The sequence below is a fragment of the Oryctolagus cuniculus genome, chromosome 9 (assembly GCF_051225735.1).
Source record: "Oryctolagus cuniculus isolate XC-2025 breed Fujian yellow rabbit chromosome 9, ASM5122573v1, whole genome shotgun sequence".
Lineage (NCBI taxonomy): Eukaryota > Metazoa > Chordata > Mammalia > Lagomorpha > Leporidae > Oryctolagus > Oryctolagus cuniculus.
In genome coordinates, this window is record NC_142875.1 from 111,973,985 (window position 1) to 111,996,814 (window position 22,830).

At 41.5% G+C, this 22,830-nt stretch overlaps 1 protein-coding gene across 12 annotated transcripts in view; it reads right to left on the reverse strand.

Annotated features, from left to right (window-relative positions):
- The window catches only part of GRIN2B (glutamate ionotropic receptor NMDA type subunit 2B), a 755,912-nt gene that overhangs the window by 428,659 nt on the left and 304,423 nt on the right, over positions 1–22,830 (reverse strand). For 2 of the 12 annotated variants that reach the window (XM_089303872.1, XM_089303870.1), the window contains exon 1: positions 14,083–14,378. The exons of 4 other annotated variants lie outside the window; for them this stretch is intronic. The gene's annotated coding sequence lies outside the window, so the exon portion shown is untranslated. 6 more of the 12 variants (XM_089303868.1, XM_089303869.1, XM_089303865.1 and 3 more) reach the window with 4 other exon arrangements.

The window sequence follows — 22,830 nt, forward strand, 5'->3', positions numbered from 1 at the left end:
CACATCTTACCTATGAGGCCAAATTCTTCATTAGCAGGGAAGATCAAATTCCTCATTAGCAGGGAAGCTCTCTAGGTATGATCATTTAAATGCTCTGCACTGGGGGTTGCTTCCTCCAGTGCCTGGCCCACAGAAGGTTTGATATGTACCTTACTCACTGAATCAACCAATCAGTTGCTAGATGGATGGGTTGGGTAAGTACCGAGCACAAGCAACAACAATGTGGTTAAAGTATATAATGTACAGGTTACTAATTTATACATAAAGCATATAAAATAAATGTTTAAGTATTTAAAATGCATATATTTGGCCAAGTTATTTTGCCTATAAGTCTTCTGCATAAGGAAAATGAGAATCATAAATATACTATTAGGACTGGGGTGAAGACTAGAAAAAGACCGTACAGGTGAAACATTTAGCAAGGTGTCCAATATGTAGGAAGCTCCCCCACAAATATTAGCCATTATCATTACCAGTGTTCACTTGATTAGAAGAACCTAAAATATGCTTAGGTTATACAGCTATACTGAGCCTAATTCAATCTTTCCTCAATGGTTCAGAGAGCACTAAAGTGCTTCAGCAGGTCATTTGAAATGGAAATTGCGTCTCCAGTTCATTACCCAGAAATGGCAGATAGCAGGGTGCCCTGGTTGTCCTATCTCAGGTCCTCACACAACAGAAGCTGGCCAGAAAAATCTGATGAAGTGGCCATGTGGCATTCTTCCAAACTGAATGGTTATTTGGGTTAGGATTACAAGATTAGTAGACAGGAGCACATAGTCAACAACATAATACGTTTTGACTCTACAACAGAAACTGATACAGCAGCTCATGAAATTTTACTCCTTACATGATATTCAAACTGGCAGGAGTGTGAAGCTCATCACAAAGGCTCAAGTCTGACTAAAGGCAAATGAACAATTATCAATGATAATGTACACAGGCAGAAGAATGCCTGGTGGGGAGCCTGTGGCACCCTTGCTAAGTCCAGTTTTATTTAACATCTTAGTTAATGATCTGGAAGAGAGATAAACAGAAGACTAAAGAGAGATGCCGAAGTGGACATCTGCTAGTTTTGCCTGCCAGGCACGAATCTCCTGCTGGTGGTAGCAGCACCCAAGTGGTAGTTTGGGAAACAGTCTTTCCCCAAGTGGATCAAGTCTCTGTGGGACTGTCAGGGTGCTGCATCCTCCCAAGCAAAGCAAGGGCAAGGTCCCCACGCCAGGGCAAGGTCCCCACACCAGGGCAAGATGAGGCTCTCTCCACAGCATTTGGATGTTAAGCCAAATACCACAAATATTTTCCATACAAAGACACAGAACCATCAATCACCATTTATTCCAGTAGAGTATCTCCAGAAAAACATTCTATTAATTCCTGCTTAAGTCCTTGAAAGCACCCTGCTTTTTTCCTTTTCTTTCCCTTTAAGTCTAATACACTTCTCTTTTTCCTTGAAATCTTGAAATTAACTCATATGCTTTTCTGTGGACTGCAAAAAAAAAAAAAAAAAATCCTGACCAATACAGATGCAGCTTCTATTCAATCTGGAGTAAACATTCTGTTTATCTGACCCATCAGCAATCCTCAAGATACTTTTTAGACATTAGTGTAAGAACACCACCATAGATAAAGCAAGCTTTTTAAAAACCACAGTGTTTAGATTTGACTTGAAAAGAATTCACATTGACACTTTTCTGAAGGAAAGAAATGTATTCTAATATTCACACAATGGAAAAAAAAATCACCTAACCTTAGAATTAAAGTGAAGGCGGAGAACCAGACATGAGATTGCAATGAGATGAGGCACTTTTAATGCCATTAAAATTCTATATTGCATAAAGTACAACACACCAGACATTAGCAGGGTACAACCCTCACAAGTGACCTCTATGGTACATTGTCTGAATTATTAGGCACATACTTTCTGTAAAGAGAGAACACATTCACTGGCGTTTAGGAAAATGTAATAAAAATGCATCTACGGAAAGGGATGAATGCTGAAGACATGCTAGCTTCTCTTCCAATAGCCCTGCTTTCCCAAGTAGAAGGCACATGAGAGCCTGCCCCCCTTCGCTGGAAGCTAAAAACCATCCCATTCCTAAGGGTCATATTTGCAAGCCAAAAGACAAAGCCAAGAGTAAGGGTAGGGCCAGCCAATCTTCAGTCCAACTGAAGTTCTGTCACTCCACACAGTCTCCATGACAACTTGCCTTGTGAGTGGGGCTACCCTAAGGGAGCTGTGGCCCTTGGGAGAGGAGGCAGCTATTCTCAACCCATAGCTCAGCAGGGATGGCAGGAACTGAAGGAATGCTCACCCAATCTTACCCTGTTGGCCACTCTGTCAGGTCTCCTACTGATCAAGGCTCCAGCGTTTGGTCTCCCAGTGGTCAAAGTGGAATAAGAGGAAGAGGAAAGAGGTGTGAAGGGGCAAACTGGGCCATCTATCTCCATCTCCATAGTGATATCTATATCTACAGCTGTATCTCCCATACCATGACAACTTTTCAGATTCCCCCCAAAGCAGGTGATGTTCTATTGAACCCTTCCATTTCTATGTAAGCTTTTCTGTGCCTTCTCTAAATGTTAATCTACATTTTGTTTCATTTCCACAGTTATGCAACCAGGGTGTAGGGTGCAAACATGGTATTTTCCTTTCTTCTCCCCTTCATACCCAGAGACGTAGCTAAACCATTCCTTAGGACCATAATCAGAACAGAAAATGAAGACAAAGAGAAATGCTAATCCCTTCCTAATATTTCATAGGACAAAAGAAACCTGTGCCTAATAACAGATGAGAGGTAGAATCCTATAATGTACACTTGGAAAAAAAAAAAGCCTTCCCTACACTAAGACGACATTTAACTGATTTTTTAAAATTTTACTTGTGTTCGTTTTATTCGAAAGGAAGAGAGCAACACAGAGAGAGATCTTCCCTCCACTGGTCCACTCCCAAAATGCCTGCAACGTCAAGGTATGGGCCAGAAGGCAGGCAGGAACCCAAAGCTCAATCCAGGTCTCCCAAGTGGGTGGCAGGGATGCAAGTACTTGAGATATCACTTCCATCTTCCAGGAAGAGCATTAGCAGGAAACTGTATCAGAATCGAGGCGCCATGATGCAAACTAGCACTCCAAAATGGGATGAGGGCATCCCAAGCAGTGGCTTAACCACTGCTGTTCCAAATGTCCACCCAGGACATTTTTCTTAAATGGCTGTAACAACTGCCCACTTTTGACTAGTGTACCGACTCCTTGCTCTGGTTCCTCCTTGAGAACACCATGGGCACCTCCCAACCTCTGGCTACTGACTACGTCCAAGGCCTCCTGTAGAACTTGACCCAGGAAGACTCCATTTTCGGCAAAATCCTATTATACAAAGCTTAACAGAACAGGAAGAAATTAAGGAGTAATTTAGGAATACAGTGTTGGAAGAAGCGCTAACAAAATGAGAGCAGTTATGTCATGAAAGGACTGGGAAAGAAAGTAGGACAGCTGTCGTTTTTGAGAGGTTTTCTGACAGAATCTTCAAAGCATGACTTCTTTTTCTGATTTTCCACCATTTTGGGGAGTGTACATATGGCTAAGCAGGTCAGGCCAATCTTTCTTCCAGTTTATTTCTGCACTGCCAGTGGCACCAGGAAATGCTTTATGAGCAAACTCAATACACCACCCTCTATAGCATTAGCCTCACACTTTGGGGGAGACCCCCCACAAAACACCCTAAACTTCCCTAGGGTCTTTAAAACCCACCCAGCTCAACAGGCATCTGTTCCAATTTTCATTCCTCACTATTAAAGTCAAGCCTGCTGAAACCATTTCTAAAGCTATTAAAGCTATTAATAGTGAGATTTTGATGAGCTAGTTCAAAGTCAGCACTAATGACCTGTTGATGATTTTAATGGTTCTTGCAAAAAGTCCTGTGAATGACCTACTGTTAAGATACAGAATGGCTGGCTTTTACATTAATCCATTAACTGTCCTTTTTACATAATTCTTTCCAGACTAAAATATTTTCTTCCTTTCAATTTGAAGAGTTCATGGATAAAGAAAACTAGGGTACACAAAAAGGATACATTTTGGTGACTGGTGACAGGAATAGGCAAATGAAAGAGGCAAGAATAAGCAAAAGAATCTGAGGGGAAAGCCAAGTCATGTTTGCACACAATTGTGGCTTAGAAAGGAAATAAATCCACCAGGGGCACACTCACACCAGAGAGCGGGAAAGGGGACAAATTCAGAAGGCAGCAAATGAGAAGGCCATGGACATGGGTAGAATGACCAAACCAGGGAATTATTGGTGTTCAACATCTTGGAGATGCTCTTGCTTCAGCAACATACACTCAACTACAAAAAGCAATATCCAGTCCTAGCTTGTGTATGTCACTTCTAGGTTCCTCTCTGTCCTGCATTTGCCTAATCCCCAGACCATGGACTTCACCTGTTATATCCTTGAGCCACCACCCACATCTAAACCATGTGCAGTTCTTTGCTCCCTGGAGGCAGAAGCAGCTACCCTCCTGGAGAGTTGGGTCAACACTTGGGATGCTCAATCCTGTATCAGATGCCAGTTCAAGTTGTGGCACCTCCATTTCCAGGCCAGCTTCCTGGCAAAGCAACAGGGAGGCAGCAGATACTGGCCTAAGTGCTTGAGTTCCTGCCATCCAATTAGGATACCAAAATGGAACCCCTGACCCCTGGATTCAACCTGGCCCATCCCCTGGCCCATATTTGGAGGTGAACCAGGGGTGGAAGACCTTCTGTCAATTTGCCTTTCAAATAAATAATCTTTTTTAAAAAATAAAAAATAGAAGCTTTATAGAAGGTATTTGAGGAGGAATAAATGTGTAAGGAAATTCATGAACAAGGATATACAGCTGAGAGAATTTGGGTGAAAGCAAAAAAAAAAAAAAAAAAAAAAAAAAAAAAAAAAAAAAAGAAAGAAAAGAAAAGTATCATAGTGCAAGTAGAGACCTCCAAGCATCCTAGCCTGACAGCGGATGTTGTAAATAGCTCCTCGAAGAAATCATAGAACTGGCAGAAAGGCAAGATATGTTAGTGATACAAGATTTCAATTATATAGACACACAAGAAGATTAATCCTTTTAAAACAGGGCATCTGATCTTTTCTTTCTGACAGAATTGTTTCCCAGAAGGTTAAGAAATCTTTGAGGAGTTCAGGTATCTGAGGTTTAATTTTGCACCTTAAGGAAGACCCAGTAATGGGTTGGTAATTTTTTTCTGCAGAGTATCAGATAATAAATATTTTATACTTTGTGGGATATGGTCTCTGCTTCTGTCACAGCTGTGCACCTGTGCCATCATGCAAAAGCAGCCACAGATGATATATAAATAAATGGATGTGGCTGTGTTCCAATAAAACTTTATTTACAAAAACAAATAGCAGCCCAGATGGGCCTTCAGGGGTTCACCAATCCCTGCCCTAGAGATTACAGGAAACATTGCATTGAGACAATGACCACATCCTTCAGGAGCAGGAGTTAATACTAGCTAAGAAAGGGGATGCTGTGGTCAGCGTGATATGTAATTTAATGAAATCACTTCTGAAAAAGAATTAAAAGCTGGAAATAATAAATTTGAGCCTACAGGCATTTCTAAACAGGTGATGTGATGTGTTGATTTAAATTATTTCATGCTGGCTGTATAAGAGTTAGCAATCCTAATACAGAAGATATTTGAGACAATATGAACACCCAGAAATTCCATGAGGAAATCAGATTATATAACAAAATAAAGAGAAGGGTGTACTCATAATATATAAAAAAGGACAGTTATAAAAAAATGAGGGGCCAATGTTATGGCATAAAGGGTAAAGTCATTGCCTGCAATGCCAGCGTCCCATATGGGCATCGGTTTGAGTCCCAGCTGCTCCACTTCCAATCCAGCTCTCTGCTACGGCCTGGGAAAGCAGTCAAAGATGGTCCAAACACTTGGACCCCTGCACCCACATGGGAGAGCCGGAAGCTGCTCCTGGCTTCTGGCTTCGGATCAGCACAGCTCTGGCCTTTGCGGTCAACTGGGGAGAGAACCAGTGAATGGAAGACCTCTCTCTCGCTCTCTCGCTCTTTTTCTCTCTCACTTGTGCTTGTGCTCTCTCTCGCTCTCTTGCGCGCGCGCGTTTTCTCTCTCTCTCTGTCTCTCTCTCTCTCTCTGCCTCTCCTTCTCTGCCTCTCCTTCTCTGTGTAACTCTTTCAAATAAATAAATAAATCTTTAAAAAAAAAAGGATAAATTAAGAAAAATGGCTAAAGCTTCAAAAAAAAAAAAAAAAGTAAAAGACTCCTTAAAGCTATGTTCAAATGAAAATGATCCAGGAAGAGATAGAAACAGCTTTCTGTAATGATGGGAAGTTAAAAGATGACAAAGACCGAGATATTTGACTTTTTTTCTTGCTTTTCATCTCTTCCACCAAACTGAGAAGGGTAAGATAAACATGCTTCCTCAATCACTTAGGTGAATACATCAGGTACCATCCCAGATAAATGACAATAACTCAAGAAATGGTTAATGTTTACTTTCTAAGCTGTGCTAGGTATTGTGCTAAATATGATATACATTAATTTAGTCTCCACACAATCCGCATAACACAATAGTACTTTAAAAACCTCACAGAAAACCAGAATTTTAAGATAAGTTTATTTCAGGGCAAAAAAAATCAAAATCCATAGTTTTTCCATAATATGCTTTTTTCATGAACATTTTGAATATCCTTCATATGCACAAATTTCAGTTTTATACCAAAAACATTCTTTTAATTCCACTTTCCACAAACTTTGAAGTACCCCACATAGTATACATTATCATTTTCCCCCCTTTCGTGGATAAGTAAAAGTTTAAGAAACCTGTCCAAGTTCTCAATAACAAGCTAGGTCTTGAACCCAATTCTGTGTATTACGAAAGTCTTGCTTTCCAAATTACTTGCCGTAACCTCAAGATCTGTCCCAGAATCACTGTCATGATCCTTAAGAAATCATGTAGAATAAAAGGTGCCCGAAATTAAAATGGCAATATATGCCAGTCCCCAAAGACAAACAATGGTTAAGCCCACAAGTATGACCAGTTCTAACTTGCACAGATTTGCAAAAAGCCTCCCAAAGCCAATGGTGTGGTTACTTTAACAACAGAAAGATGTGGTCACCAGGAATCAGCTTACGTTCACCACTGGTCCATTTCTGCCCTAGTCCTGCCAAACTGCCAGTAATAACAGCACCTTAACAACATGGTCACAGTACAACTCCAATTCTGACTTTGGAAAAAAAAAAATCAAGCCCCATGTTATGATACAGAGAAATATTCCCATTAGTGATGGATATCTGGAAACACAAAGTCTGCTGCCACATACCTGATGTTTCTATGCTAGGACTGAACAAAGCCCTGAGCGTCCAATGGAGCACACCAAGCTTCAGCTTCTTCCCTATCACGTGTGAGCAAGAGCCGCTCTTTGTGATCTGCCGGGTCCTACTTCCAAACTCCCATGTCACTGGTTTGAAGCGAGTTGTGCCTTTTACAAGCAGTTATGAAACCTAGGGTGAACTACTTCTTTAATGATCAGTTTCTCCATGTGCAAAGGAAGGCATTCTAGATAACACTATGTGATGGTTAAGTGAGAAAAAATACATTAAGCACTCTGAACCCCCACAGCATGTTAAATAAATGTTACAAGTTATTATTAACCTCATTTTAAAAAATAGATCTTATTATAAGCTTTGCTGATAGGATTACAAGTTGGCAATGTACAGAGAGGTTACAAGTATATAGAATTTTGATTTCAACAGGGCATTTGGCCAAGTTTCCTTTGATCTTTGACTCTATGACAGAGAATGGTGGGCATAATAATAGTGCAGTCAAGAAAGCTCACAGGTAGTTGAGAGGAATAGACCAATGGAGCTTGGAAAGAGCCTTTGGGGAACTGTTCTGGACACATCCACACAACAGTAGCATTCACCTGCCCTCGATCTTCAGTCAGTAAGAACCAGATCCTCTGACTTTGTGAGACCTTACCACTGTAGAATTCTGTTTAAAAATAGCCTTTTGGCTGCTCTACATTTATATTTTATTCATCAGTAACTTATAATTTATACTTACCCACTTGTACAAAACATGTGAAGCAGCTAACATGTTTATTAATGACTTGGATGAAGGCACAGGGATCTGGTTATAAAAGAATGACATCAATTCCTGAGTGATAGAATTTGGGCCCAAAATGGACCTTAAAAAGCCAAATAAAAAAGATGAAACACTACAGTGACAACCAACAGGTCCCCCCCAAATAATTCATATACATAATAAGTGAATGGAGCAGCAACTCTGAAATTGCAAGTGTGTTAAATATTTAGAGATGACAACTTAATATCAATCGAAAGCTCACTGTGTTTGTCAAAAAAAGAAATGTTATCCGTGTTAGGCTACAAAAATAGAACATTTATAAAGAAGAAAATCATTTTCTTGATATATTCTACATGGAAAGATAACATGTGGAATAGTAAGTCCAGCTCAGTTTTAGGCATAACCTGGAAACACTTGAGGTCATATAATGATTTGAACAGGAAAAAAATGAAAACAAATTAAAATTCATAAATTATATGTTATAAACAAATAAGTATAGTGTATACAAAAGATGAGAACTATGAAATCCATCTCCCAAAACTTGCAGAAAAATATACACTTCACCCCCTCTTTAACAATTTACTGAAACTACTTGCTTCAAGGTCAATGACCCCCTATCACCAGACCCAGTGATCAGTTGGCCATCTTGCCTATCCTCTGCATTCAGCAGCACTGACTACCCTCCCATTTGTGAAACAGTTTCTTTGCCAGCTTCAGTAACGCTGCCGTATCCCAGTTTCCTCCTCACTCAGTGGTCAGCCTGTTTTGTCTCCTTTCTGCCTCTCCTTCTTTTCACAACTTCTAAGAGCAGATTGCTCCAAAGCTCACTACTTTTTTAAAGATTTATTTGAAAGGTAGAGTTACAGAGAAAGGAGAGACAGAGATAGAGATCTTCCATCCACTGGTTCACTCCCCAGAAGGCTGTAATGGGATGTGAGTGTCGCAGGCAGTGGCTTAACCTGCTGCACCACAACTCTGGCCCCTCACTGACTTTTCTCCCAGCTGTCTAGGGTCACTCCTTAAAATGTCACATCCAAGTCCATGGCTTTATTTTTAATAATCTTTATCTCAGATTATAGATAAGCAAAGAAGACAAGGAGGTTGATTGACTTCTCCAAAGTCACACAGTAAAGAAGCAGTAGAGCTGGGACTTTTTTTTTTTTTGGGGGGGGGGTGGTGCATAGACAGAGATAGATACTCTTCTTATCTGCCGATTCACTCTCCAAATGCTCACAACAGCCAGAGCTGGATGAGGCAGAAGTCAGGAGCAAGGAACTTAATTCAGGTCTCCTAATATGGCTGACATGAAATCAATTACTTAAGCCAGCACCTGCTGTTCCCCAGGGCATACATTAGTAGGAAGTTGAAGTCAGGAGCTGGCGCCAGGTATTGAATCCAAGCACTCATGTTGCATGCTGGTATCCCAAGCACCATTTTAACTACAAGGCCAAACACCCACCCCAAACCCATGACTTTGAACATCATCTGTACACTGATAGCTACCAAGTTCCTATCTCCAGTCTCCAGTCCCAACCTCCTCAAAGTTCAAGTAGATTTCTAAATCAGAAATACCCCAAACTAATTCAGACAAAAAAAAAAAAAAAAAAAAAAAAAAAAACCTTCATGGTTTGCTGCACCAAATTTACCCCTCCAAGTCTTCCCTGTGTCAGTTCATAGACCTACAATTTACCCATTGCATAGTCATCCAAGAATCCTCTTTCGTTCACCCACTCCATATGAAATCATTTGCAAGTGAGGTCAGCTCCATAGAATCCAAACCGCCCAGTACCATCACAACCACTACCTTAATTCCCACCATTTCCGGACCATGAAGGAGCCACCTACATGTCTCTTGTCCCTTGCTGTCTATTCATACTCCATTGACTTTAAAATATAAATCAGAGCCTGCCCTCCAATGTTCTTTCCATCACAGTAAAAATCCAGGTCTCTTACAAGAGCCTGGAAAGTCCCACACAATTTGGTCCCTATCTGGCTCTCCAGTTTTCTCTTTTAATATCCTTATGTTCATCCCACTCCACTCACGTTGACCTTACTGCTATTACTCAGCCACACCAAAGCTGCTCCTGTGTTAGGGCATTTGCCTTGGCTGCTGGTTCCCTCATGGCCCACCCTTTCTACCTTTCAAGTATCTACCCAAATGCTACCACCTCCAAGTAGACTTCCATGACTGTATTATTTCAAAAAAGCCCTGAATCCCTTTATTTTAGAATCAAACATTATCTAAAGGTGCATATTTTCACATGATTAATATCTATGTCCTCTACTAGAAGTTATGTTGTTTGCTTTCTTTATCACTATATCCCCAGTGCCCACCACTAAGCAGGCAGTAATAAAGGTCTGTTTAAGGAAATGTTTAAGGAAGTTGCCATGTAATAGAGGAATCACAAGTTTAAATAACTACTCACAAAGTCAAGGGTCAAATTCATTCATCTAGTAAGTTTCCACTACCTCACCCAGACTTTAAGCTTCCTTGTTTTCCTCTTTACAGTCTAAAAAGTTCTCTTTACAGTGATTATGCTTGTTCTAGCACATAACATGTTACATACGACAGTGTTAAAGTGAACAGAATGGAATTGAATAATTTATTCAATGTAGAGGGTGAGTGCATAATTAGAATCTATGAACAGAGCATTAGAAGTAGGCATATTTGGGCTCTAAATAAGGAATAATGTTCAAACAATTACTACTACATCATCAAGTAATGATCCTGCCATCCATGGAAGTAGTCACATGTTAGTTGAATGGCCTTCTGTGAAAGGTAATCACAAAGGACTCCTTTATCAGAAGGAAGGTGGGTATCTGGGCTGACACTCCTAATTCTGTGTGATGTAGACAGCTGGAAGAGAGCAAGGACCAAGACGGGGTCACTGACACTCCAAGAAGAGGAGGACACCAGTGGGAGTTCAGTTTCAATATGTTCAGATGAGGCAGTTAAGATGCCACTAGGGACACCCACATCTCACCTCTGACCCAGGTTCAAGTCCTGGCTCCACTTCCAATCCAGCTTCCTGCTAATGTGCATCCTGGGAAGCAGTAGGTGATGGCTCAAACAGTTAGGTCCATGTCACCCATACAGAAAGTACAGATGGAGTTCCTAGCTCCTGGTTTCAGGCTGGCCCAGTCCTGAATGTTTAGGGCATTTCAGGAGTGAAACAGCCCTTGGGAGATCTTTGTCCCTCTTCAAGTTAAATAAATAAAAATGTAAAAGTAAATAGACAGGAGCTGTGGCTGGATTGTTAGTGATTAACAGATATGTGGGTACTAAGGAAATATGAGAATGTGTAGCCAAAGTAGAAATTGGTTGGTGAAAAGAAAACAGAGAATAAAGATAACAGCTCAGGCAGGTTTGTAGAAGATTTGAGCATGTCTGGAAGCAGCAGGAGTGAGGAAGCTTGAAGACACCCAGGGACAGGGGGTAAGAAAAGGGCTTGGGCTGAAGATTGGGGGCATTCTCCATCCCTTGAAGAATTAGTCCAGAGAAGCCTGGATTCTCAAACCAAAATTTCCAGAGAACGTGGAAACTCCAGCCATGAACCCCCACAAAGGTTTTATTTGGTTTTAACAAAGGTCCCTATTTTAGAGGTATTATGCATTCCAATAATGAGTTCAAACAGAGAAGTCCTGAGGGAAGGAAGGCACAGAAGCAGCCCCAGGATGCCTATCTCAGCTCCTCCCAGGAAGGGCAAGACTAGTCCAGGGATATTTCCAGACCTGGAAGGATCCAGAGAATGCTGAGTCAATGACTAAAAGGTTGGGAGATCTGTGGTTTTAGATTTCCTCAGTAAAAGCTAAGTAGGAACAGGCAACCCATAGACTATGAAACCTAATTTCTGTGCTACTTTATTCCCAAATGCATGAGATGAAAAACTACATTTAAAACTATTAATCTTTGATTGTGGGTTCTCTAGAATGGAAAATCAGTGGAATTGCATTCAAAAGGTGTGTGTGTGTGTGTGTTTAACAGCCCCTCTCCAATAGCTATAACTCTTGCTAGGCTTATGAAACACATTTCCCTCACCTGCCCCTTCAACCAGGGCTGACATCAGCTTCCAGTTATTTCTTCTCTCTGACCTGTTTGTCATCAGCTCATGTTGAGTCTTTACTTCTTCCCATACTTACGCAAATTATCAAACTCGGCTTTAAGTAATTGTTTGAGAATGGCATTGCTATCTTGCCAGGACCCTGTCTGGAACACTAAGGAGACTTGAAAGATGGCTTCCTTGCCTGAGGCAACAACTTCAATCTAATCCATGTGAGGAGACCTCCTTTATTGGTCACTACTTGAACTCCAAGACCAGTGGATTAATTTAACAACAGTGGGTTTTTGTTTCTGGCTAATTACTCTTGACTCTCCATTCTCCTAGACATTTATTTGAACCAGCCCCACCTGAAGATCATACATTTCTGTCCTAATTTCACCCTCTGCTGAAACCACCTTCCCAAATGCAACCAATACCCACCCTGGAACACCGCAGGTGTACTGGTACTTTTGCAGAAAGGGTATCAGGCACTAGCCAAAGCAGCTAAGGCTCAAAGATGAGTTTGTGATGCTGCAGAGGAATTGGAAAGTAAATCAAGAAAATAATGGGGGAAAAGTTCTACCCAAGATAGATCTGGGATGTAAGAACTGAAGGAATATGGCCTGACTCTCTCAGACTCCAAATATGGAGCAAGCCTAACTTGTACCAGGTCCTACAGGCTGCAGGCAATAGAGCTACTTGCTTTGGTAAAGGCTTGCTTTGGAAGGGACTAATCTAAGCTGACAGAATGAGGTTCACCCTGCCTGAAGGTGAACAGGCTGGGAAAGGTAAGAGAGCGTATTTGCTTCCTCGGCAAACTTTGCTGTTACCCCTCAATACTCCTACTCACCAACCTTCTCCAGCTGCAGACTCTTCCGAATCTTGTTACCAGCATCCAGTCTAACCTTCTGAGGAGATCAGACACCCAAAGAGGCCATGAACTCTGCCTTCTGTTTCCGCTTTGTTCTCCACAGCATTTGGCATAGTGCTGAGTACCAGAAGGACTTCACAAAATGTCTTTCAATTCCCTATCTCATCTCGGCAACCTATTGTTCAGTTGCTCCCACAGACTCAAATCCTAACAATGCTTGACAACCCGTGTCGATCTTAGTCTGTTTTCCATGGCTAAGGACACAATACTACAAGCTAGGGAAGTTATAGAGAAAAGTTTATTTTGGCTTACAGTTCCACCTCAGGTTGAAGACTCACATCTGGTGATGGCCTTCTTCCTGGTAGAATTCCAAGGCAGCACAGGACATCACGCCATGAAGACAGAGCACACCCGCAAGCCAGTCACCCTGGCTTTTATAGCAGATCACCCATTAACCCTTATACCTATGAACCCGTGCACAAGGGCAGAGCCCTAATCAGGTCTTCAAGGCCCCACCTGGCCTCTCCTCTGACCAGGTTACAATGAGAATCAAATGTCATCAGGAGCTGTGGGAGGGGCAGACCAAGCTCAGACCCCAACACTCTCCCCACTCTCCCTCAGAGAGTGTCTCAATTTCTGCAGCCAAATGTTTCTATTGATTCTTTTTCCCAAATCAGAAATTACACAATCGATTACATGCTGTTGACTCTCCTGTCAGAAAAGTCTTGGATTAGGAAATACAGTTTTCATCTACATTATTTCATTTTCACACAATTCTGCTTAAGGTTGGATATGACAGGCATTATGACCCCTCTCCCCCAAACACACACTTTGGAATTCATAAAATCAAGGCTCAGCAGGGTCACATGATTTATCCAAGGCTGCAGGGCTTGCAGGTGATGTTTAACTAGGATCAGAACCCAGGTGTCTGCCTGCTAGCTCACAAGCTTCTTCATAAGCACATCTCTACCCCACCCCCAGCCCCCAGATTAACACCATCCCTCCTCTTCAGGCTTACAAGTGATGTAACATGAGATGGAGATACAACTCACAACTTCCAGGTCACCAGTGAGCAGCCAGGACCCCAAGACACAGGGCTGAGTTTTTAATCCTGGCTTCCACTTGCTGCTGCACACACAGGAGGAATGCCCATCAGCACTCTACAGAAAGCATAGCTCTCAATTCTGAGGTGACCAAAGCCTTGAGTGCTCAGACATCCCCATCCCCATCCGCTGATCAACTGCCCGCAGCTGTGAGCAGCAGCCAGAAACAGTGGCACTCTCCTATGTGCAAGAGAGAGAGAGAGAGAGAGAGAAACAGAAGAGAGGAGAAGAAAAGCACCACAAGCAATGCCTTGATACCTTATTTCTCCTGCCTTTGCCTCATCTGAGTAGATGACATGCTTGTTCCTGCTAAAAAAAAAAAAAAAAAAAAAAAAAAAAAAAAAAAGGGCCAGCGCTGTGGCTTAGTAGGCTAAGCCTCCACCTGTGGCACCACCAGCATCCCATCCCATACGGCTGCTGGTTCTTGTACTGGTTGCTCCTCTTCTGATCCAGCTCTCTGCTTATGGATTGGGAAAGCAGTGGAGGATGGCCCAAGCGCTTGGGCCCCTGCACCCACCTGGGAGACCCGGAAGAGGCTCCAGGCTCCTGGCTCCTGACTCCTGGCTTCCGATTGGCTCAGCTCCAGCCGTTCAGGCCATCTGGGGAGTTAACCAGCAAATGAAAGGTCTCTCTCTCTCTGTCTCTCCCTCTCTCTGTAACTCCACCTCTGAAATAAATTTTTAAAAAATAAAAAAGGAAACCAAGGTATCTAATAATGGATACCCAGGAACTCTTGGTACTTTAAGGCAGAGATCACAGAAGGAAAATATGGTGTACAGGTGAGAAAATCATGAAACCTTAAAGAAGTTTGGGGTTTTGAAGAGCCATACCTGAATGACCTTGACTCTCCTTCACCTATTCAAAAGATCATCAGGTGCTGCAGGTAAGAAACTGTAAGCTCTATTGTTCAAATCTCTTTTCTTTAAGATTAATTTTATTCATTGGAAAGGCAGAGTTACAGAGAGAGTAGAGAGAGAGAAAGATCTTCCATCCACTGACTTATTCCCCAAGTGGCCACAACAGCCATGGCTGCCAGGCTGAAGCCAGAAGCCTGGAGCCTCCTCCGGGTCTCCTACGTGGCTGCAGGGGCCCAAGGACTTGGATAATCCTCTGATGCCGTCCCAGGCACATAAACAAGGAGCTGGATTTGAAGTGGAGCAGTCAGGACACAAACCGGTGTTCATATGGGATGCCAGCATCAGGCAATATCTTTACCAGCTACAACACCAGCCCCAACAAATCTTAATCACAGGCAACACTTAATCATTGTTAGGCTGAAACAGGACTCACTAAACCATTTGACTTCATACCAACTTCAGAATACAGCATGGCCACAACTTCTTTTGGGGTTCCCATAGCAATAATCATTCTTTTATAAAGCATTTCAGCTCCTTCTTAGAAAAGCATTTTCTCCATGGTAACAATGAACAATGATACCACATGACAGTCCCAGAGCACTGGCTACTGTCAAGTCGGGGAACACACAGTTTTAATGCATGACCTCTCAAGCCAGATTGCTTGGGTTTTAATTCAGACTCTGATATTTGCAGCTATTTGCTAGTCCTGCCATGAGTTACTTAATGTCCTACACATCAGTTTCATCATCATCACTTACACAATCATGGTAATGATAGTACTTATTTCATTACCTTATTTGAGAGTTAAAATAATACATACAAATAAATAGAAGAGTATCCTGCATAAGGTAAATATTCAGTAAGTGCTAGCAAGTATTGAAGATAAAGGTGGTTGAGGGTTTCTGCTTTTTGCTATGACAGAATACCTAGTTTCGAAATAGTTCTCCAACTGGAATCACCTATAAAACTGGACAAATACCTGTGGCAGCTCTTTCAGAACAGAAAACAACAAGCAGCATAAGATTTGGATTCTCAAGAAAACAAAAACTCATGAGATAGTCCTTTGGTCACCCTGGCTCTTTGCCTAGAGACAATTTCCTGCCTGGAGTATAGAGAGCAGAAATCTGAGCACAACAGAGTGGTCACACTATGCTGAAGAAGCAGAGGTCAGAGTTCCTGGAAGCTAAATAGGCTGGGATCTGCAGAGTGGAGGATCAGAGAGACATGTCAAAGATGAGGCTCCCTATGAATCCATAGTTGAGGATTGGATTACACATGCTCAGGGTGAAACACCAAGACCTACTACTGAGTTTAAAATGGAACATGGATCCTTGAGGGTGAACCCTGTTAGGAAAATATTGGTACTGGAGCTCCAGCCCTGTTAGAGTGTAAAAATATTTAAATCTAATTAATGTCCATCAGAGATTCCAGAAATGCCATCCATTAGGAATCAGAACCACACCTTAGAACAAAGCCTACTCTAGTCTCACTCTAATGAAGAGCAAATCCAAACCCTAACAAGAGCCACAGAGAGAAAGAGCCACCTCTAGTTAGAGGTGCATGGGAAATGTCATGAGCTTTCCATGGATTTGCAATAATAAAACAAAAAACAAAACCTGCACAAATTCGAAGTAATTAGCTAGTGTTTAAACTGTGAGATAAATCAAGAATCCATAATTTTCCAAGAAAAACACTAGAACCAGAATCTAAGGTCTCTGAAACATATATAAAACGGCCAGTGTTCAATTTTTAGAAATCACTTACATATGCATAGTAAAGGGGACATGAGGTCCAGATTGTAAAATGAGCCTATAAAAACTTTACAGAGATATTATAAATACATTTTAAAGTAATTGTTCAAATGATTTAAGTGAAAAAATGGTTTTAATGAGTGAACTAATGAGAAATCCCAGAAGAAAAATAGAAATTAACCAAAAAGATGCAAAAATGTTCTAGAACTAAAAAGTGGAACAACTGAATTTTTTTTAAAAAAAATCACGGTATGGATTCAACAGCAAATTGTAGATGGCATACAGTTGGTGAACTTGAAGACAGATTAATAATATCATTGATCTATTCTTCTTTTTTCACCCTGGCTTTCTGCCTAGAGACAATTTCCTGACTGCACTAAAAACAGCTAACATTCAAACACAGCACATAAATAAGGTGTAGAAGGGGGAGAAGACTGGAGAAAAATGAAAGAACTGCATATAAATACTTGGCACATTATCCAATGATCTAACATGCATATAATTGGAGTCCAAAATACAAAAACAATGAGACTGAAGTGCAAGAAAAAAAAATGACATTACAGCCAACCCCCCCCTCCAAATACATGAAAAACAGATGTACAGGTCCAAGACACTCAGCAAACCCCCAAAAGGATTAATATAAAGAGAATCACTAGTTAGACCCAGCCAAGGAGAGGATCTTAAACAAAGCCAGGGGAAAAGAAAAGAAAGAAGAGGGAAAAGATAGAATAGGTACAGGGAAACAAAGATTTAAAATGATGGTTGACCAGAATACAGTATCCTTAAAATGCTAAAAGGAAGAGGGGAAGATCATTAGTTTATAATTCTATCACCAGAAAAAAATCCTTCAAGAAGAAGAACAAAATAAGGACATTTAAAATAAATAAACTCACTGAAAGGATGGCTTTCAGATGGGAGAGAAATAATATGAGAAGGAAACTCATATCTACAAGAAGAAATGAATGCTAAAAATGGAAAACAGGTGAGTAAACATAAAGGACCATAGTGTCATTCTCGTAATTTATGAAATTACAGCTTATTTAAGGAAAAATTATTTTAGTACAAGAGAAAGCTTACAGCTTCCACAGAAACAAAACATAACCATCACATAAATGACAAAGTGAAAATTAAATGAAATCATGCTGCTAGTGGGAAGTAAGAATCTGGAAATAGGAAGTGAAACTAGAAAGTGATAGGAAGGGAATGGAAAATGAGCAATAGCAGACTTGCAGTGAAATACATGAAATACAAGAAAATAAAACATTGGCTGTAAATAGACTACAATAAGTATGCATACTGTCTGCCCTAGAGCAGTCACCAAAAAAAAAAAACAAAAAAAAAAACAAACAAAAAAAAAAAAACAAGCAGAGGTATGAATAAGCAGCCAACAGAGAAAATAAAATAGAAAAAGGCAAAAAAAAATATGAGAAAATACTAAAAGAAGGCAAGAAAGAAGCAACAGAGAAATGAAGAAAAGTAGAAGAGACAAATGAAATCCAAACAGCAACACAGTAGACATAAGCACACCTACATCAATAACGACATTAAATGTAAATCAACCAACCCTCTAGTTAAAGGGCAGCCATTTGTCATGTGGACAAACAATAAGAAGGAAGATCCAGACTACACACTGATAATAAAGAAATAATTTTAAGTATAAAATAGACAGGTTGAAAGGAAAAGGATGGATAAAGCTGTACCATGAACCATATGATCCATAAATTCTACTCCTAGACATAAATCCATGAAAATACTTGAGCATGGGCAATGGCATCATGGTGTAGTGAGTAAAGCTGCCACCTGTTTGCGCCCTGGCTGCTTTGCTTCCTATCCAGCTCCCTGCTTATGGCCTGGGAAAAGCAGCAGCAGATGACCCAAGTGCTTGGGCCCCTGCCACTCACATGAGAGACCCAGATGAAGCTCCTGGCTCCTGGCTTCGGCATGGCTCAGCCCTGGTCACTGTGGCCATCTGCAGAGTGAAACAGCAAAAGGAAGTCTCTCTCTGTCCCTCCCTCTCTCTAATTCTGACTTTCAAATAAATAAATAAATAAATGTTTTTTTTTAAATATGCTAGGGAATGAATGTTCTTGGCAGATTTATTCATGATAGCCAAAAATGGGGAACAATCCATATATCCATAAACAACTGAACTGATAAAACTATGGTCCACTCATCAATACAATACTGAACAAAAAGAAATGAACTACTGGACATGTCTCACAAGGACAAGTCTCACAGACCTGTTACTAAGCAAGAAGAGCTATGTCCCAAAGATTACATCACTTATAACACTATTTACATAAAATTCTAGGACAATAACAATCTATGAAACTAATCTATAAAAATACATAATCTCCATATCAGATTGGTGGTTGCCTTGACCAAGGAGGTAGGGAGACAAACTGACTGCAAAGGGGCACCAGGGAACTTTCTGAAGAGATGAAAGTGTTCTTCTTGGTGACAGTGGCAACATCATGGTTGCATATCATTTATCATATCATATATCCTATCATTTATCTGTTCAATGTGAGGATGTTACTTAAATAAAGTGCACTTATTTTTTTAAATAAAGGCAATTAAACATTTCTCTTTTCTTTTTGCCAAAAATCTTGATCAACCCATGCCCACTCAGGAAAGAGAGAAGTAGAAGCTTACAGCGAAACAAGAGCCCACCACGTAAGAATTTAGCAGTCCTCCCCCATCCAGTCTCAATATTCATATGCATAGAGTGCAAGTTTTCTGCACCAAAATAAACTTGTCTTTTAATTCCACTTTTCACAAACTCTTTGTCTGTCATCTCTCTTAGGATATTTGCTTTACCATCATCAATATTGTTGTTGTTGTTGTTATAACTTCATTGATCTTCAGGGGAACTTAGCCACCTAAAAATCTAGTTTCTAAAATCCTGCTGTGCATCCAGAGAAGGTCAAAAAGAAAATGTGTTCTTTATAGAAGAAACATTCCCACCCCACATAGGGTGTGAAGAACACAAAAGCAGAAAGAGTAAATGCGCCTCTGGCTTAGGTACAGCCTGAAGGCAGAAGCTGAGAAGCAAGGATGGAGGCAGGCGGGGAAACTTAGGAACCCACAGGTTCAGGGTCCAGTGGATCTGCATTGCAAGCTTATTCCTAAATTTTGCCAGTCCCCTGGGACATTTGCAAGTGAAACCAAGACCTAAATAATTCACAGAGGGCCTGCCTTTCAGTCTTCCTGTTTCCTTTCAGCTCCTGATGCCACTTGCATCCAGGGCATTGCTGGAGAGTGACACCGTCACTCAGATCGCTGAGATGAGGTTTGCTCACACTGCTTTATGATTTATGAAAGAGCAGAATATGGGATCCGCCTCACCTTTTCAGAACTGCATGCAGCACAGCCAGAGGGCACTTTCCCTCACTCTATGGTTTTCCTCTTTACCTTCCAATTCACCCTCCAACTCCACACACACACACACACACACACACACACACACAGAGAGAGAGAGAGAGAGAGAGACTGACTCCAAACTACCAAAATGATGAAGTGGGAGAAGAGATTGATTTATGAGAGTGATACAAGGGGTATAACGAGAAGATAATGGGGTGAAATTGAGCAAAGGGACATGTAGGCTGAGTATCAAGAAACATTTAAATTCAACAGAGTGTGAAGCAAGCTCCCAGGGGAAGCCTGGAAAAGTCTATGGCTAGAAATCATTAAACACACAACAATGTGAAATAAGGGGTCTGGCCTGGCTAGGGAGAGAGAAGAGGGCAGAGGTGAAATTTGCATGGCACAAAAACCCTAGACCTGCTTTGCTACATCAGTCGTTCTGTGAGGAGCAAGTATTCCATTTCTCCATTCATTCTTTCTTTCTCCCCCTGTCTCCCTCACTGTGCACCCATCTCACTGATGTCCATACTGCATGCAGCAGCCAGCATGATGCCTGGGACCAAGTGACGCTCCACGCACCTTAGAGGGTCCTCCCGGCTCATACACATCTATTCTTTCTCTCTGAGGCACCCCCACATCATCAGCCTCCTCCCAACCCACCTCTCTCCTTCTCACTTCTGCTTCATTTCTCATGTTTTCACTCATTAACCTTTGTGTTTATGCTGGTGCCCCTCTGTGGATAGCACTGACCCCAGAGAAAGCCGACACACACACAAGTTAGCAGGTAAAAACTGGGTGAGTAGGAAGAGGATTCACACTCCTTGTGATTCTTGGATAAGGCTAAGTCAGTTACCAAGAATGATCAAAACTAGACATTGAGGATCATTTTACGTGTCAATGCCTCCTCTTATTTTTAGTACTTTGAGGCTACATTTTATGCCTACATTGAGCCTGGTCAAAACCTAAAAATGCCTACAGCTGAGTACATAACTCTTTACAAACCTAGTGGCCACAAAGTTCTCCAAAAGAAAAGCTGACAACCCCAGTCATATGCATGACAAGGCTGGGGCAGGCTGCCAGGTCTTCCTGCTGTGAAGATGAACAAAGGGACAAGAAAAAAACATAATGCAGCTGTCATTTCAAACCCCATGTAAGGCACAGGATCAGGTAGGACCTTTTGCTTCGATGCCTAAGGTAGAATGCTCTATAGCAGGATGGAGGATATGGACTCTAGGGAGAGATATGTTTGCCGGTTTAGAAAAGTTAGAGACAGGCTAGCCGAGTCCCTGGCTGAAACAGAACAGCACAGGGTGCCCTGAAAGTGGACCCACTGGGACTGCTGACCACAGCAGGCGGCTTACATGGGCTCCAACACAGAGATGCATCACTGCAGATTTCTGGTCTGTGAGAGTCCTAAGAACGGGTGAGAAGTGTCACTTCTCCGTGAACTCGTAGGTGTGTGCAGACCATGGCAGTCAAAGAGCAAAAGCAACTAAACGGAAGACTCAACGTGGATCAGGCGGGAAGGAAAATGAGGTCCAACTCTGACTGACGCTGTGCTGGCTCCGGCAGCGCGGCCGTCGGTAAGGACAGTGGGGAAAGCTTGAATGTTGGCATCTTACTGCCCTCTCCTGGGCAAAAGGTCAAAGCCAGTACAGAGGTGTGAGTCATAATTGGTTCCAATGTGTGGGTGCCTTGCAGGGGATTTTTAATCCATTTTCTACAAACTTCTGGCAGAAAGCTCTGCCTTTGCCACCTTCCACGTGCAAACCTCTCTTCCTGACAAGCACTGTTCTAGGTCTGCCACTGGGGCCAAAGTTCCTGAGACCGTCACTTCATTTGCAGGGTGTACCTGTTTTTGGGTAGGGGGCTGGAACAGCTTGGGGTATTCCTCAATAGGGGGCTCAGATGGACATGTGGGAATATGCTACTAACCCCCTTCTAAGGGAGCAAGGCCTTTCACTGTTTATTGGCCTGGAATTATTCTTCTGGGTCTAAGAAAAATTCTTCATCCAGTCTTCAGCACAGCACATACAGTGCAGCTCCTCAGGCACTTACCAGTTACTTGTGTAACTGAACACTGTGATTAAGTGCAATTCATTTCTAATTTTTAAAGGCTATACTATCTTGTCAAAATTAATAAAAATTCAAATCTTTTGGAAATGATTATTTTATGACCTTTAATTGCTATACAAATAACATTTTAAATGAAGATGCATATGAGTAAGTAAGATAAAATTAGGCAAAGTAATTAACAATGGCCTAATAGGCCTATATTAGGTAATAACCTATCTTTTATAAAGTCCCTAAGTAAGTCACTCCTTTCCAACTCTGTTACATACAAAGTACAAAGAGGGATTGCAAATGCATAGAAATTAGAGGAATCCAAATTAATGGGAATTTATAACACAGTATTTTTCAACAGAGATGATAATCTCTTGAAAGGATTTTCAACCTCAACAAATATTTATCCAGAGCCTGCTGTGCACACAGCATTATACTTGGGGATGGAGCACAAGCTCATTACCATGTCTCCCCGTGAGACTAAATCAGAGTCCCGAGAGTCACTGTGGGAGTCACCTTGCTTTGCTCGCACTTTGATCATGGCCATGACCCTCAGGCCCCTGCGGGTACCCTGCCCATCATGGCTCATGAGAAAAATCATCTCCCTGATGGCAGGTAGAGGAAAGGACACCCCAGGGGTGAGGAGGATCTGACTTCTC